Raw genomic sequence first — 16,823 nt, forward strand, 5'->3', positions numbered from 1 at the left:
AAAAGCTTAATAGTTGGCAACAACAATACCCAAATATTTAGGAAACAATTTAGTCCTCTTTTTATTAAAGAAACAACAACCATACACTAAAGACCAAAAGATTTAAGTCTGGAAGTAAATTTACACTAAGATGGGTAGAAAGAAACACGGTCAATAAATTACTGATTCACAGACCTTCCCATAGTTTTTTTTGACCATGACACGAAGAACACAAGTCTCATTTGGTAAAAGGATAATACAGTGTGAATTTGTGGAAGTGAGCGTCAGCCCTGGATTAATGACCTTCAGTATCTCTTCTGATCAATAAGTGAAACCTAATCTGTGGTGCCTGGTGCCCTGGAACGCATCATCAGTCTGTCTGTCTGTCTGATGGATGCAGGCAGTGCAGCGCTAGTGGAGGCATCTCCATGCGGGTGCACATCTGCTGGTGGAACGAAGTTGCAAAATGAAGGAGTTCAGAGAATGAAGGAGACGCTTCGGTATACTTCTTTGCAGGTCAGAGGAGGAGCAGACACGTTTGGTGACATTGGTGTTACATAAGAAAATAAATCAACGCAGACAATTTCATTTGAGTCTGTAGCTAAAATGAAGACATTCTCCCCTCCTTCTCCCCTGTCTCACAAACACTGAATGACACAAAATAGTTGCAGTTAAAACATTTTCTGTTATGAAGCCAACGTGATATTTGTAGAAACGTATTTCCAACATGGGTTTTCATTCTAGTAACATGTGATCAAGCTGTAATAGTAATATTATAATTAAAAGTGATTTGTGAATTCCAATGTACCAAACTATTCAGGGTTTTTTTGGGTTTTTAACTTGTAAAGCTAGGATTTTGACAATTGAAATGATAAATGTATTTTTGAGCCATCAGCTTCAAATAAAAACATTAGGCTGAATGAAGATGAGCCTTTTCTCGCTTGGACCTACAGTAGTGCAAACTTTTGTGTTTTGGTGTGCACATTGCTATATGTATACAGAATTTTTTTTTTCCCTTTAAATTTACCATGCCTGCTGAAGCAATTGGTGATCACTCACCTTCTACCCATTATAATCACATATTGCTAACATGATGAGGTTATGGCTGTGGAACAATAGATGTTATAAAGACAACAGCACACCTCTTTTTCTTTTCTGGGGGTCACCACAGCGTGTCATCCTTTTCCATATCAGCCTATCTTCTGCCTCCTTCTCTCTAACACCAAATGCCCTCACATCTCCCCCTCACTACAACAATCCCCCTTTTCTTTGTTTCTTGCCCCCTTACTTGGTAACTCCAACACCCTTTTACCAATATAAAATGGTGTTGGAGTCCAAACATGTCCAGTCTATTGAAGTTTGCTCTCTCTAACTTTGTCTCCAAAAAATCTCACCTTGGCTGTTCCTCTGATTAACTCATACTGATTCTATCCAACCATGTCATCTCTAGAAAAAACTTCAACATCTTCATTTCTGCCACCGCCAGTTTGGCTTTCCTACCAGAAGAAACCCCAAGTACTCTTGGGCCTGTTTCTCTGATCACCAGGGCTGTAATGGTCCAATCAACTGGGAGCCTCTCCTGTCTACCAATAGTTTGTCTCACCTCTTGTCTAAAAGTTGCACAACACTCTTGCTTTCTCAACTTCTGCAAAATGCTTCTTTGCTCTACCTTTGTCTTAATAACACACACCATTATCCTAAACTGTCCAGCTACACTCACTCTTACCACCAACTTACAGTCAGTGACCTCCTTCAGATGACATTGTCCGCACCAAATATAATCCACTTGTGTACTTCTACCTCCACTCTTGTGGGTCACCAACTGTATCTGAAAGAAGGTGCTCACTATTACCATGTCCATCTTTCTTGCTGAGTCTACCAGCATTTACCAGTCTACCAGACCCACACAGACCAGCGTTCCCCAGCATCTTCCTCGCGAACACCAGGTCACTAAACAAGTTCGGCGAGCTATCGATCACCATCGACACACAGAAAAACCTGTGGGATACCAACATTGTCATTGTGATGGAGACCTGGCTTCACCCAGGGATAGCAGACGATGCTATCATGCTAGCAGTCTGCACAGTGCATCGAGCCGACCGGACGAGTGACTCAGTGAAAACCAGAGGAGGACTGGTGATCTACTCCAACGACAGGTGGCGCACCAACACGAAAGTGACGGAAACACACTGTTCCCCTGACGTGGAGTATATTACATTAAGATGTCGTCCTTTTTACCTGGCCCTGGAGCACAAGGTTGTCATGGTAATTGCTGTATACACGCCGCCAGCTGCTAATGCTAACGTAGCACTAAAGACCCTGCTAGCTGCTGTTAGCAAAAAACAATCAGCACACCCGGATGGCATCTTCATTGTGGCCGGAGACTTTAACCACCTGGATTTAAAACTGTGCTTCCTAAATTTTATCAACATGTCACATGTGCAACAAGGGGTCATAATGTGCTGGATAAAGTTTACAGTAATATCGAGGAAGCATACAAGGCCTCCCCCCCTGACCCACCTTGGACAATCGGACCATCTGTCTCTGTCTTTCACCCCAGTATACAGGCCCCTCATAAATAGATCACCGGCTGAGGTGAGACCTGTCCGGATTTGGTCTGAAGATGCCATCCCGCAACTACAAGACTGCTTCAGGGTGACAACTGGGACAAAATATGGAAAGGATCCCGAAGTCAGTGCAGAAGGTCGTAGGTGTACAGTTATCCCTTCTGTCAGACATCTACAACACCAGATGTCTGCGTAGGGCCACGAGCATCATCAGTGACAGTTCACACCTCACCCACAGCTTGTTCTCGCTGCTGCCCTCTGGGAGGTCCGGGCCATCAAGGCCCGGACCTCCAGACTGACCAACACGTTTTATTCAAATGCAGTCAGAGTACTGAACACAATAACTGATGACACGCTGTTGGAAGTCTGTCCCAGGTAGCAACCTGTGCAATGCCCTAGTCACAAGTGCTACTGAGCCCTCTGCCGCACAGTACTTCGTACAATCTGACCACTCACTGTAAATATATTCTCATATTTGGTTGTTCTTACACCTGTGTTTTGTTTTTGTTTTTCTCGTTTTATATTTATATTTACCTTATAATTGAAACTAAGGTCTTTGCACAGAGTTGTCAAAGAATTTCATTGTAAACTTGTGTATAATCACATTAAAAGGCATTCTATTCTATTCTATTCTATTCTATTCTATTCTATTCTATTCTATTCTATTCTATTCTATTCTATTCTATTCTATTCACCCCTTCAAGTTGCTTTCCTGGATGCCAAAGTTAATCATCACTTCTTCATCACCTCTATTTCCTTCCCCAATATGTACATTAAAATCTGCACCATCCACAAGTCTCTCTGTCTTCTGAATGCCCTTACTAACTTCCTCTACCTCCATCAGGAATTTCACTTTCTCCTCCTGGTCATATCCTCCCTGTGGAGCATAAACACTAATCACAATATACATAATACCCTCAAATTCAGGATTACCCTCATTACTTAATCTGACACTGTTTTCACCTCCAAGACACTCTAAACTGTTCTTTTAAAATTACTCCATTTCTTCTCTACTCCATTTCTCTTGCCATCAACACTTTAGTAAGTTAATTTTAATCCTGTTCCTAAACTTCTTAAAGTACTGCCTTTCTACCTCCAGCACACACAGTAAATCTATCTTTCTCAAGATCATCATTTGGACATTTATGATGTTATAGTCACCAGAACTGTCACTTCCATGCTTTTGGCTTCTCGTCTTTCAGATCAAAAACAAGTTGTCGCAAGGACTGTGAAAGTTTCTTACTCTCTACAAGGCTGATTTTTATCTTATATTTGATGTAACTGCTTGAAAAACTGATGCAACAGTTTTGTTTTGGAGTTGAACTCTTTGCTGGTCTCTGTTTTAGCCTACGTTCTCCCCAAACAGGCCCCTCAACTAATTTGATCCTTGCAGGAGAGAGAAGCAGACACAAAGATTTCTGTCTGCCTGTAAAAGTTGGACTGAGAGATATTCTCTGTAACTTCACTGAGACAATTGTTTTTTTCCTCTTCCCTTTGTTATGTGGGATTTGATGACCTGAATGCCTCATTGTATATATCTGCACTAATCTTTCTGACAAAAGTTATTTAAATAAATATACATGAATTCATGAATATGGTTATTGGGACTTAAATTTATTAAAATTTGAAAAAAATTTCTTCACTATTACAATGACAGACACATTTTCGTGGGATTGTCTCATGTTGACTGAAATGAGGACTGTGCCTATCTGAACATCAAAACCAGGCCCTGGAAACAATGCCAGAAGTTCCTTTGCAAATGACTCCCATATGGATTCAACCAAAACAACTTCTTGGACTTGTCTGGATTTACCCAAAACTGCTTTATCTTTGTCGAGTGCACAGTAGTTTGACACCGTGTTCTTCTAAACGTGTTTGTCTTACATGTAAAACTGTTTAAAACATTACATTTCAGTCAGTTCTAGTTGTATGCATTATGTTCTCTGGAATAATTCATTGAGCCGTATTCTCCACAAAGTCTTACAATCTGACTTTCTATCTATATACATTTGTCACTTGCAGATTATGTACAGGGATGTCAGATTTTTGTAAATGTTCAAATCAACATTGCTCATATAATATCATTCCACTTTGGTATATGGGGTTTTTATTCTGCTTTTCAAAACTGAAATTTAGATGTCCTGTTGCAGCTTCCTGTTTTCCTCAGAAAATAATAGTTGATTCACTTGTGCTATCTTTCTCAGGCTCATGTTTTATGCATCAGTTGCGCTGCCTGTCTGCTTTTGTCATTGATACTGAGAACGACCTGATGTTCTGCCTGGAATGGCAAGAGGCCTTGTGTTTCCTTCCAGCTCATCCGCAGTTCATTACCCAGAGGGCTGTGCAGCTCATGGCCTTAACAAGACCTCAGAGGACCTGCATTGATTTGTGGAGGTTATGTCTGACCGACTTTGAGTGTGAATTATAATGCAAATTTCACAAATATTGCATTTCAGATTTTTTTTTTTAATCATGTACTGGCAGCAGTAAAATACAAATAAGAAGATAATTTGCTAAATACACCAATACCAGCACATAATTCAAGAATAATTAAAAGTCCTGTGTTGAAGATTTTATTTATGAATGGATGTTTCTAAGGGTACACTGTGCTTCAGAAATTATCTGAAAAAGAGCTCGTAGAAAGAATAATGTTCTCAATAGTATGATATATTAATAATGATCAACATCAACAAGTATGACACAATTTAATGTTACAGTAGATAATTGAGTAGGTTAAAAAGATCATTCTATATTTTATTTAAAATACTTTCTCTAAATGGTGTAGCGTAACTGAAAATTGGTAATTATAGTAACTATGTTGTGGAATGGCTGCAATATTTTCACACACCATTTTGTGGATTAACAGCAGCATATGCAGATTCTGAAGGAAAGTACGTCAAAAGTACACTTCAGTAAATTGATAATATATATTTATTTTTTTAGAATGTTGGCACATGTTTCTCGAGAGTGTATCTACAGCACTGAGCTATACAAACGAGTAGGGGTACATGAGTGTGCCAACCTTGGTAAAATTAGAACGTCATATTGTGTTGACAGAAATTCTGAGAGCAGGGCAGCATTGCAGGAATGTTAGAAATGACATAGCCTATCTGTCATTAAGTGCAGCTGCTCCTGTCGGGTAGCAGAGGGGGTGGTGGAGCTGGAGGATGTATAAATCAGGTCCTGCTTGTCCCCCAACTGTGACCCGAAGAACTGAGAGGAGCCTGATGGGAAAATCAGGCCACTTCATGGTCTCAGTCTAGAGAGCTTGTCCTTTGGATGCCCTAAACATCTACACATTAAAAAAAAAAATCCCGAGACAAACAAAAAAGTTAAAATTAATTTCAGGCTGAGTGGCCCATTGCAATCGAGAAACATGGCCTAATGATGTGGCAAATTGGTTAATCACTGTAAAGATTCAAGTGAGTGAGTATTCATATAAATGATGTTTGACATCTGCAGCAGAGCAAATGATAAATACCCTCCTTAATTGTGTTTCAGGGTGCCTGCATGATGAAAACCCAAAGGAAGACGTACTCTTCATATTCTTACTGCCAAATGACCCTCGTGCTTAATTTTACTTTGATGTGAAATGCACACACACACACACGCACGCACGCACACAAACACACACACACACACACACACACACAAACTCTTCCTTAACACACAACATGTGGAAACCATGTTATCTCAAGTTCAAAGCATAGCCCGTATGTCTTTCTTCCTCTGTGAAGAGCCTTACTCAGCCCTAGAAAATGCTTTAATGATAACACCCAAGAGTGCTGAATAGTTTCATATCACTGATTCAAAGACCTGACGTATTGACCTGTGCTGTGTATGAGAAAAAATATATCTGCGCTCTTTAACCAATAGTAAACATTCGCTAACTTTATTTTTTGCTCAGTAGAGTATGAAATGGATCGATGTTCCGTAACAGTATATTAATTATTAAAAACTCATGTAGCCAAAAACTCGCTGCCAATTAATTTTCTTTCATGCTGTTAGACCAAAATGTACTGTCATGTGTCAAATCAGAGCCAAACAGCATGAACTCTACTTAGCTCTACGTGAGAGGATTGTCACCACGTCAGCAACCGAGAAACACACATGACTGAATACACACAGCGTTCTTGCATTATATACTGTATATTACTGTTGCACCTATTTGCGCGTGTGTGCGTGTGTGTGTGTGTGTGTGTGTGTGTGTGTGTGTGTGTGTGTGTGTGTGTGTGTGTGTGTGTTAGTGTTGCATACCAGAATCAAAACATGTTTAACTTTTGGGTTTGAAGTGGTTTTAGACATTAAATCACAAAACCTAATACAACTGTTGTGTTTGCGTGTTGGGCTGGGCTGACAAACACCAAATTCATTAATTATGATTCATTTGATCCATGGAGCATTTAAATTAACAAGAGAGGAGCAGAGGAGCTGAAATGAGAACTAACACAGACAGATGATGTCATTTTATCCTTTTGCGTATTATAACATTGTACTTGGACCATACATGCTAACAGAGCTCTGTGAATTGTCATGTTGCTGCACCACTGTCACCAAGACAAATTTCCACAGGCTTGTATTTGTTAGGGTTGACAAGTAGATGGATTTCTCTGGCTGGAAGAGAGATGCAACTCCAGAATGCTTCAGTATGTATCGTCAATTTACTCAACCACTCGACATAATAATCTTACTGTCTGAATACCGTCTGAATAGAAGCAAGACGTGACATTAATCATTTTATTTTTCCTGACAAGCACTTGTAACCAACTGTCTTTCAGTGCTTTGATCTAAAGCTGTCAAATAATAAAAAATAATACTTGTTTATCAAAGAAAGCAGCAACGATCGATTAAACAATCTGATCGCTCCTATTACTTTTAGGATGTAAAGATTGTGTATCGTATTGTAAAGATTGTAAGTTTAAATTTATCTAACTGTGCTGTGGAGGTTGAGGATCCCTCCCCTCGACCTCGTTCCGGAAGCTGTTGGCATCTGTTTGGGTGAAAAAGCTCTAAACCCACTGTAACAGAACACAACAGCTGCTACTCACACAAAGCCAAAATTATCAGCGAGCCAGAGAACACAAGTGCATTTCCACCAAAGCTTTTATGGCGATGTAACACAACCTACAAGCTATTTTATACTAAGTTACTGCCATACAATAAGCTACCAGCATTGTCCTCTTGTTGATTTATATTCATTGTGTTCATGGTCACTTTTCAGATGCTGCTTTCTTTCTTTAATACACAATAATTATGGACACACACTTTATATTTTTTGCTCCCAGTATGTGGTTATTTGTTAGAACACAAAAAAAGCTTAGTTTTAGAAAGAGCTGAAGGCATTACTGCTGAAAAGAATAGAGGAGTAGGAAAATCCTGATGAAGACAGACAATTCACACATCAGAGGTTTACATTTGTTTAACTCCACTCTATAGTACAGTGGGCTATACAAAGAATAGCCCACTATATCTTTATAGTGGGCTATGTCTTCAACAAAGGGTTAGTTAACATTGGAGTGGAATGGTAAGGTTCCATTGGGTCCACCTACAACATTTCAAGTGCAAAAATAACCATCACCATGTATGACAAACTGAGTTTTACCAGACTGCTGCAAGGTTAGTAAAGACTAAAACAAGGCCAAAAAGAAATAACACTTGCTTTTGTGAGGTATTCAGAAACTTCACTGTAACATGATGAGAAAGTTTAGTCATTTTTCTGAGATGTGCAAATAGCAAATTGTTTTCTAGCAGCCTATTTGTCTCACAAAACTGACATTATTCTCACTTTAACTTTATTAACTTATTAAAGACTGGAGTCGATGCTTTACCGAGGTATATATAGACATAACACAATGACTTAAAGCTTGATAAAACAGCTGTGTTTCCAATAATTTCTAATTTTACTAGCTGGGCTTTAGACAGCCTCGTATTTCTGTCCCCAGATGACATCTCGGGTGTCAAATAGATGGAAAATTCACTGTAACTTTCACACAATTTTCCAAATCAAGGAGTTCAAAGTTACTGAAACTCCAGGCTATCATTGAGTATTTTCAGGAGTATATCTGAAGGAGGTTGATAAAGAACATCAGTGGTGGGGGGAGAAAAGTCTTGAAGTTGACATTATCCAGCCATCTGTGCAAAGGACTTTCAGATAATTCAGTGTTGACTGATAAATCAGGCTCTGGTGTTCTCCTTTATCTTCATCCAGGGTGGAAAGATTGTAGCAGAAACTATGTCTGGATAGAGAACGCCAGAAGAAGGAACAGATTGTTTGGCTGCTGTTCCAGATGGATCAGAGCTCTGCTGTTTTCAGTATGTGTTTGCACTGTCTATACGAGCGCAGACTGTTAGACTCCATATACAGAGACAGTCAGAGTGCATGGCTGGGTCCAGGAAATGACCATGATTATGCCAAACGTCCCCTTTGGCTCAGTGTCTTTCATGGTGATGGATATGGTATGTAATGGAGTTGAGATGTGGCCTCACTGTTAGAGTCTCCTTTCAAGCATTATCCTTCGCTTGTCCTGCGAGCCTTTATTATAAAATATCTAAAACTGGACATAAATCTCTTCCTGTCAATCTGCATTTATATTCTTCCAACATTAATATTTATTCTCAATATGCAAGAAACATTTCCAGTCAGTGTTTTAGAAGTGAATGGTTTTAGCAGGCTCCAAAGCATCATAAAAGGCTTCTCGAACAAGATGAGACACATCCACACTCACATTTTGACCAGCTTACTGGATGACCAGGGGGCAACATAACAGTGTGATGCTCTGCATAATGGTAGTACTCAAGGTCATAAACGTCTGGCCATCACATCAGTACACACCTGTCCAAAGGGAAACACCTGGTCTGGAAACCTCAGAGTGATCCAATATCGGCGGAATCAAGTTTTTCTCTCCGACTTTGTGATTTATTTCCCATGCATGAGGTGTTTATCCAAACCAGAATAATTTATATGCTTCTCTTATGAGACTTAAAACCACAGTCTTGACCAAGTGATACTTTTTGGAAATAGATTCCAGAGTGCATTAAACTAAATGAAGATATCATGGATAATTACAACAATCAACCTGTTTTCTTCCATTTGGTTCTGATGATTACTTTTCTAGTACTAATGTGAAGCCTTTCAGTGTAATGGCTTTGAGCTAGTCTGTATGAACTTTATGTCTTCAAGAAAAGTGATGATGTTTTGCGGTTCCCATTGAAACTTCTCCTGTTGCACTTAACAAGTCATGACAACTCTTAACACTCGCCATTACTCCAGATTTAGCTTCGATGTGTTTGATTTACTTCTGTCTTAAAGAGTTCAGACATCTTAATTCTCAGACTTAGTACATTCTTCCTTGCAGTCATGACCATAGTCAGGTTTTTGCATTTTTTCCCTTGCTTTTTTTTTTTTAAACCAAACAAGCCAATCAAAACATGAGTATCCATTAAAATCATCTCTCATCTCCACCAAAACTGAGCAGTACAATTGTATTAATAGAAAATATGCTTATAAACTCCAATGCAAGAGGAAAACCTGATTTTTGGTGAGGATAACAACACAGAAACTGCAATCAGATTACAGGATTAACATATAGTGAGTGATGAGCTACAAAACTCATTTGGTGACTAGTCCACTAATTATGTTACAGGACTTTTACAGGACTTGACTACTATAGGATTTTGTTCTCCATTTAGAGCGCAAAAAGCAGCCAAACATAAACCATTATAGCAACTAATCAAATGAGAATATCAAAGACATACAACATGAAATATAAAGTCCCTCATTTGTCATGATGAAAATGCCGAAACATGTTTTATGTAGTTCTTTTATGGAGTTTTTTTTTTTTTTATTGTTATGAAGTTTCATCATTTTCTTTGGTTGGCACACTAACTGGTACTTTCCCTGCTTTCTGTGTATTTATATCTTTTGAATTTTGCATGCTGTACGATTGGTGTATTACCTTTTAACTGTGAGGTTCCATCAGAGTTGCCCAGAGTGCTGAGTAATGCAGCAATGTTGTCTTTTCCTTGACAAGGGGAGAAAAAAAGTGTCTCTGACTTACGTTACTTCTACCTGACACTACTGAATTAGCTCAGCACCCTGATGGATTACCTGCAGTTGACCCGGGGTGTTAGTTGCGATGAATCTGTCCAAAACTATCTGGGGCCCATGAAGAGTTATGAGCTGGCTGTTATCAGCTGAAAGCAGGCAATGATGGGGTATGTTGTGGCAAAACATCAGCACCAAGATGACTTTGTTGAACATTTTCAAGTGTCCTATTCATAAAAGAAATGTGAGAAAGCCTCGTGCAGACAGATAAAACTATGAGTCCCAAGACAAAAATTGTGCTGTAACTGACATATAGGGGTTTGCCCTTATCATCTATAAGGTTTAAATAATGACTGAGGAATTTGTGACATACACAGTGGACTAAATGTGCAAGACTGTTTCATGTCATGGAGGGTGTATTATTTGAGATAAAATATCATCTACTTAAAATTCTCACAGAACAATAAACTTCATTCCTCATATAAACTGTTGGACGGTCCTCGAACCAATGACTCAGTGACACACATCAGCAGACCAAATCAGAAAAACTGTTTTCTTAACAGCCCTCAGCTACAAGTTTGGAAGAATTTGACGTCAATAGATTTTCATATATTTGCATGATCTCAGTTCTTGCACATACTGTTGCCAGTTTTAAAATCTTGATCTGATGTTATCATTGATGAATGGCCTAGTATGAGATCAACTGTTAAGGGTAGTTCAAGTCTGGACCCCAAGGAGCAGAGACTGACGCAAACGTAAAAATAAACAGTTTTATTGCTCAGGCAAAAACACAAGTGAGCAATGAAACCGAAACAACATAGCAAAAATTAACAAAAATCCACAACACCGAAAAGAGCATGTAGCAGCGAGAAGAGTAGGAACACTAGCATCATGAACACAGGACAAAAATAATCTGGCACCCTCTTAGGGAAAAGCCAGGCCTTTTAACATGAGGCTGATGAGCAGAGTAGGAACTGGTATGGCTCGTCAGCTGCTACGATCCAGCCACACCCTCTGCCACAGCTTGACCTGTCAGGAGAATATGAGTTTTCACAATAACAGACCTGCCAAGCACACAAACAGAACAGAACCATGACATCAACATTATTAAACATCTGCGAAGCCAAACGAAATGGAAAATGAAGACAAAGAATAAGCAGACATAAAGTTCAGGATGTATTCAGCAGGTCTCTCCTTAACCTTCATGTTTTGATGCTGCTGTTGCCATGACTTCCTTCAGACTTCCTCAGCTCAAAACGATGAGTGCATTGACATTGAGTCTATCTTGGACAGTCTTCTTTCATTTCAGAAACATTGCTATAATTACAAATTCCTTATCCTTTAAAGAAAAGAATAATTCATGCTGTTATTCTGGATAGACTTGTGTAATTCTTTCCTATCAGGCCATTCAAGCTTCCCTGTTAGAATTTTGCAATTAGCTCAAAATGCTGCTGCCTGCTTACTAAGTGGAAGTGGGAACAGAGAGCACATTTCTCCAGTCCTGACATCCTTACATTGGCTCCCAATAAAATCTAGAATAATACAAAGCTCTTCACTGTGAGACTACGTCTTATGTTAAAGATCTTCTACAATTGTAGTTCCCTCTCAGGGCTCTATGAGGTTTCTCTGTCTGTAAAAGTGCTTTGAAATGTCTGCTGGTGTGATTAAGCACTCTGCAGATAAAAGTTGACTGATTGATCGATCGATCGATCGATCGATTGATTGAATGATTGATTGATGACCCTTTTAAGGTCTCTCTGACCAAATGGATGTGAATTATCCATACTGATGCAAGACTACAGGCTATATAGAGATTTAATACTGAGGAGAAATCAGTTCTTCATTTATGCTGCTGATTTTATAGCATACAGGCCATTTTAATGAAACTGCAGCTTGTATATAGTTAAAACAAATGAAATATATTTAATTGCCTATATTTTTCATTCAGAAATGTACTGTATATATTTTCTAAAAAAAATCTGACAGATGACTGTCCAAATGGATGTTTTTGTTTCTTCAGATGTGAATTGGCCATCGTTCCTAACACCAGGGATCCTGTCACAGTCAAGAGTTCACAGAGGATTGATGAACCTCTGAGGCTAACATGTGCTCTTTATTTGGTCACCAGGCATTTGTGGAACTTTAATCAGCCTTGCAGGACCAGCAACCCTGAGTCCTGGTCTCCTGCTGGCTGTGGGCTCCATTACAAATATTTTTAAATTTTTTGAGGATTTACTGTATCTTGTATATTAGTATGAAGTTATTTTTATGGTGATGTTTTTTAGTTACAATAGAAGATCACCAATCAACTGAACTTTTGGGAAGTTGTGGAATTTAAATGAATTTTAGAATTTAATACTTGACTTTCTACAGCAACTGCTTTCACACTTGAGACGGATGTGATTGCTGTATTATTTATTTATATATGCTGTATTTTATATATATATATATATATATATATATATATATATATATATATATATATATATATATATATAGATAGATAGATATAGATATAGATATAGATATAGATATAGATATATAATTTATACAGTATATGTATTTATTTTTGTCTTTTATTCACAGAACCACAAAACTTCAACATCAGATAATTGTTTTCAACTTCAGAACCAATGCCCCCAAATGAGGCCATTTTTTAAATTATAACCCGTATGCTAATGCTAGTGCCATATATGTGATATGACACACTCACAAATAGGTTGTTTGACAATACAATGACATTGAGGCATTTTGTTACTGTATATACCAAAAGTCATTGCTCAATTAACACATTTCTAGGTAACACTCTCTGTGTGACTATATTTTGTATTTAATAACGTACTGATTTGATGATTCTGGGTGTTCACCTCATCCATTCATTTTCTTTCACCGCTTTATCCGCCCTCACAGGTCACGGGGAGCTGGAGCCTATCCCAGCTGGATTAGGCCGTGAGGCAGGGGAAACTCCGGGCTCGACGCCAGTGCACCGTGGAGCCACTGTTCACCTCATAGATGTTGTAAATACCTCTGGAATGCGTGTGAGAAACATTCATGTTCTAGAATTTCTGGCTCATTTGCACCCATATTTAAAACATGTGCCGTCGACCACAAGTGTTTTCATTTTGATTACTGAAAGGTGATTGTAGTTACAACCATGAAAATAAAGCTCTGTATCTGTCACAACATTATCTGGACAGACTTGGATGTCTGCTTGATTGGCGTGTGGAAACACAAAAACGTGTGTGTGTGTGTGTGTGTGTGTGTGTGTGTGTGTGTGTGTGTGTGTGTGTGTGTGTGTGTGTGTGTGTGTGTGTGCCACACATAACTTTTATTATCATTTTATAAAACACATTTTATTACGTCAAAAGAGGATTAGCTGTCTTATCAGTAACTATTGAAAATATTAAAGCTTCAGGAGTAGAGAAACATGATGAATACATCACAAATGATTGCTCTAATTGTGAGTTAAGCTGCTTAAATTAAGTTACTATCATTTGGATGAGCCTCAGTCTGCTTGACATACCTCAGTTATCTTTCACTGAGAACTCAAATTGATAGGAGTCTGGTGCCAGCAGGTTTGGGGTGAATTTCATTTCCTCCATATACAGTGCGGAGGAGGAGACGATAGGAAGCTTTGGGGTGGGAGTCTTGAAATAAATAAGAATGACACACAATTAATCAACATGTGCAAACGAGTGACATGACTTCTGTGTGGAGGCTGGAATTGAGGCTTGGAACAGCAAACTGGCTGGTTTCTTAGACCCATGGATGGAGGGAGAAAGAGAGAGAGAGAGAGAGAGAGAGAGAGAGAGAGAGAGAGAGAGACAGAGAGAGAGAGAGAGAGAGAGAGAGTGAAGAAGTGAGAGTGAGTGAAAGACCGTGTGTGTGTGTGTGTGTGTGTGTGTGTGTGTGTGTGTGTGTGTGTGTGTGTGTGTGTGTGTGTGTGTGTGTGTGTGTGTGTGTGTGTGTGTGTGTGTGTGTGTGTGTGTGGATTGGAGAGGCCACTTACAGATGGGATAGAGGAGGGGGAGGAGGAAAAGATTTTGAGGAAGAGGGGAAAAAATGAGGATTTTAACTTCCTACCCACATCTGTTTATTTAGAAAAGAAACCATTGTGTTACTCAGTTATTCTAACAACCTACACTAGGGCTGATGTTAGTCCCACATTGACAGGTTTTTAAATACACAGTTTACACTCCCATGAAGTGGCCTCATAACTGCACTGAAGCCTTAGGAACGTGCCAAATGGGGGAACATGCTAGGGTTTCACATTCCCTCCCACGCTACTTGACGTCTCTATAGCAGACTGTGATGGCAGATGTTGGCTGGGGGGATCTGGTGGGGTCATTTTTCTTGGTCATGTGTCCTATTTTTGGGGGGGGGGGGCGTCTAATCCTTTAAATTGGTACTCAAGATTTGTTGGCCTGACATAGTTGCCATTGAACCGCATGTTCTGTTGTTTTTGTGTTAATACACTTATTTATTTATTTATTTATTTATTTATCATTGATTGATTGATTTAGATTCTCAAAACTTACAAAACCTGAATGAACAAACTTTTTTAAAAATAAATGATGATGATTATGATGACTATGTTGAGAAATAAGCTATAATCAAAGTACATTAGGCTTAAAAAAATTTTAATGGACATGTTCACTACAGTAGCACCAATCACTAGACTGGCGAGGTCGAACTAAAAACGGGAAAAATTGACTTTAACTCAAGTTAAGTGTTTCATTACTGGTGCACAGTAGATTTTCTATATTAACTTAAATGATAATAATAAATCATTATTGTATTTGCAGTTTGTTTCTGTTGCCCCCAAGTAGCCAATATATGTAGGACTTCGCTAGTCTTATGTTAATTTCCATTAGGAAGTTGAGTCTTTCATCAAAATCAGATCAGGAGTGTCTTGTAGTTGTGGTTCAGGTGATCATGAGTATTTGCTTTGTTACATTTGTACATTGTTGAACTCATCCTCGCTGCGTCCCATTTTTGGGGGAGATTAGGGTCACGTGTCTGAGTCGAGGTTAGCTTTATATTGGTCGGTCCATGTGCGACGATGTCTACAGCTATATGAGAGGCCTTGGAGTGGTTGGACACAGCTGCTCATAGAGGCTGATTGTTGAGCAGCATGTGTTGCAACAGCTGCTTGTGTGATATGTGAAGTGTGTAGAGATGCATAGAGGTCTGCCAAGGTCAAAACTGAAAAAAACTTACTTAGGTATAATTGGTTTATAGAAGCACATTTCTGAATGCATGTTTAGTGTCACCAAGCATGAATGCTTCATGCTGAGGATGTTCATCTATCCAGACTCAGCAACCACTCATGGGTCATGTGGGGGCCTGGAGAACCATGCCATTGTTGCGCGAAAAGCAGGGTAGACCATGGACAAGCCACCATGTCATCACAGAGCCCTGGTTACCACAGCGCTGACCTGCTGCTTGGTTTGGGGTTTGATTGTGAGGTCAGTTTTGGAAAACATCCTCAAGTATTTCTCATGCCTGGGAATACTACTCTGCTGTGTTAGAAGAAACAGGGAACACGAAAGGTCATCTAAGAAAAATGCAAGCTTGGATGAAAGTGGATGGAACAGGTTTGCCCTATTTCTGTTACTATTTTGTCCTCATTTCCCACCATCATTTGATTGCACTTATTCTGATGGGAGTGGAGGATTAAAGTAGAATTTAACAAAATCAGCTGTCTGTATCTTGAGGTGCTTAATTTTTCAGTGAGCACCTATGTACATGAACATCATGGATCAATTAGTGGCAAACCCAAACACCAAGATGCTGCTATGGGCACATTTTGGTTTGGAGCCAAATGAAAGAGGAGAATCCAATGAGAGGGCATCACAGTGATTACATAATCATCTAATTGTGATTATTTGCACAACATGTAATTATTTGCACCATCTTAAGAAATGTTTCCCTTCATCTGTATAGGAAACAGCACAATGAAACAGAAATGTGATATTTCCAACACTTTTCCCACAGTCTGACTCATTAATGACATCATCCGGTTGCTCTTATTCCACTCTGAGTGGAGGAATAAAATAGCCTTCAGCGCCTCCAATTGCTTATCTCTTGAGGTGTTTAACATTTGGATGAGTATTTATTTACATGAACATCATGGATCATTTAGTTACAAAAGAAAAAACAAAACAAAACAAAAATGCAGCACCACAATGGGCATGTTTTTGGTTTTAAGCCAAATGAAAGAGGAGAGCCCA

The sequence above is a fragment of the Antennarius striatus genome, chromosome 3 (assembly GCF_040054535.1).
Source record: "Antennarius striatus isolate MH-2024 chromosome 3, ASM4005453v1, whole genome shotgun sequence".
NCBI lineage: Eukaryota > Metazoa > Chordata > Actinopteri > Lophiiformes > Antennariidae > Antennarius > Antennarius striatus.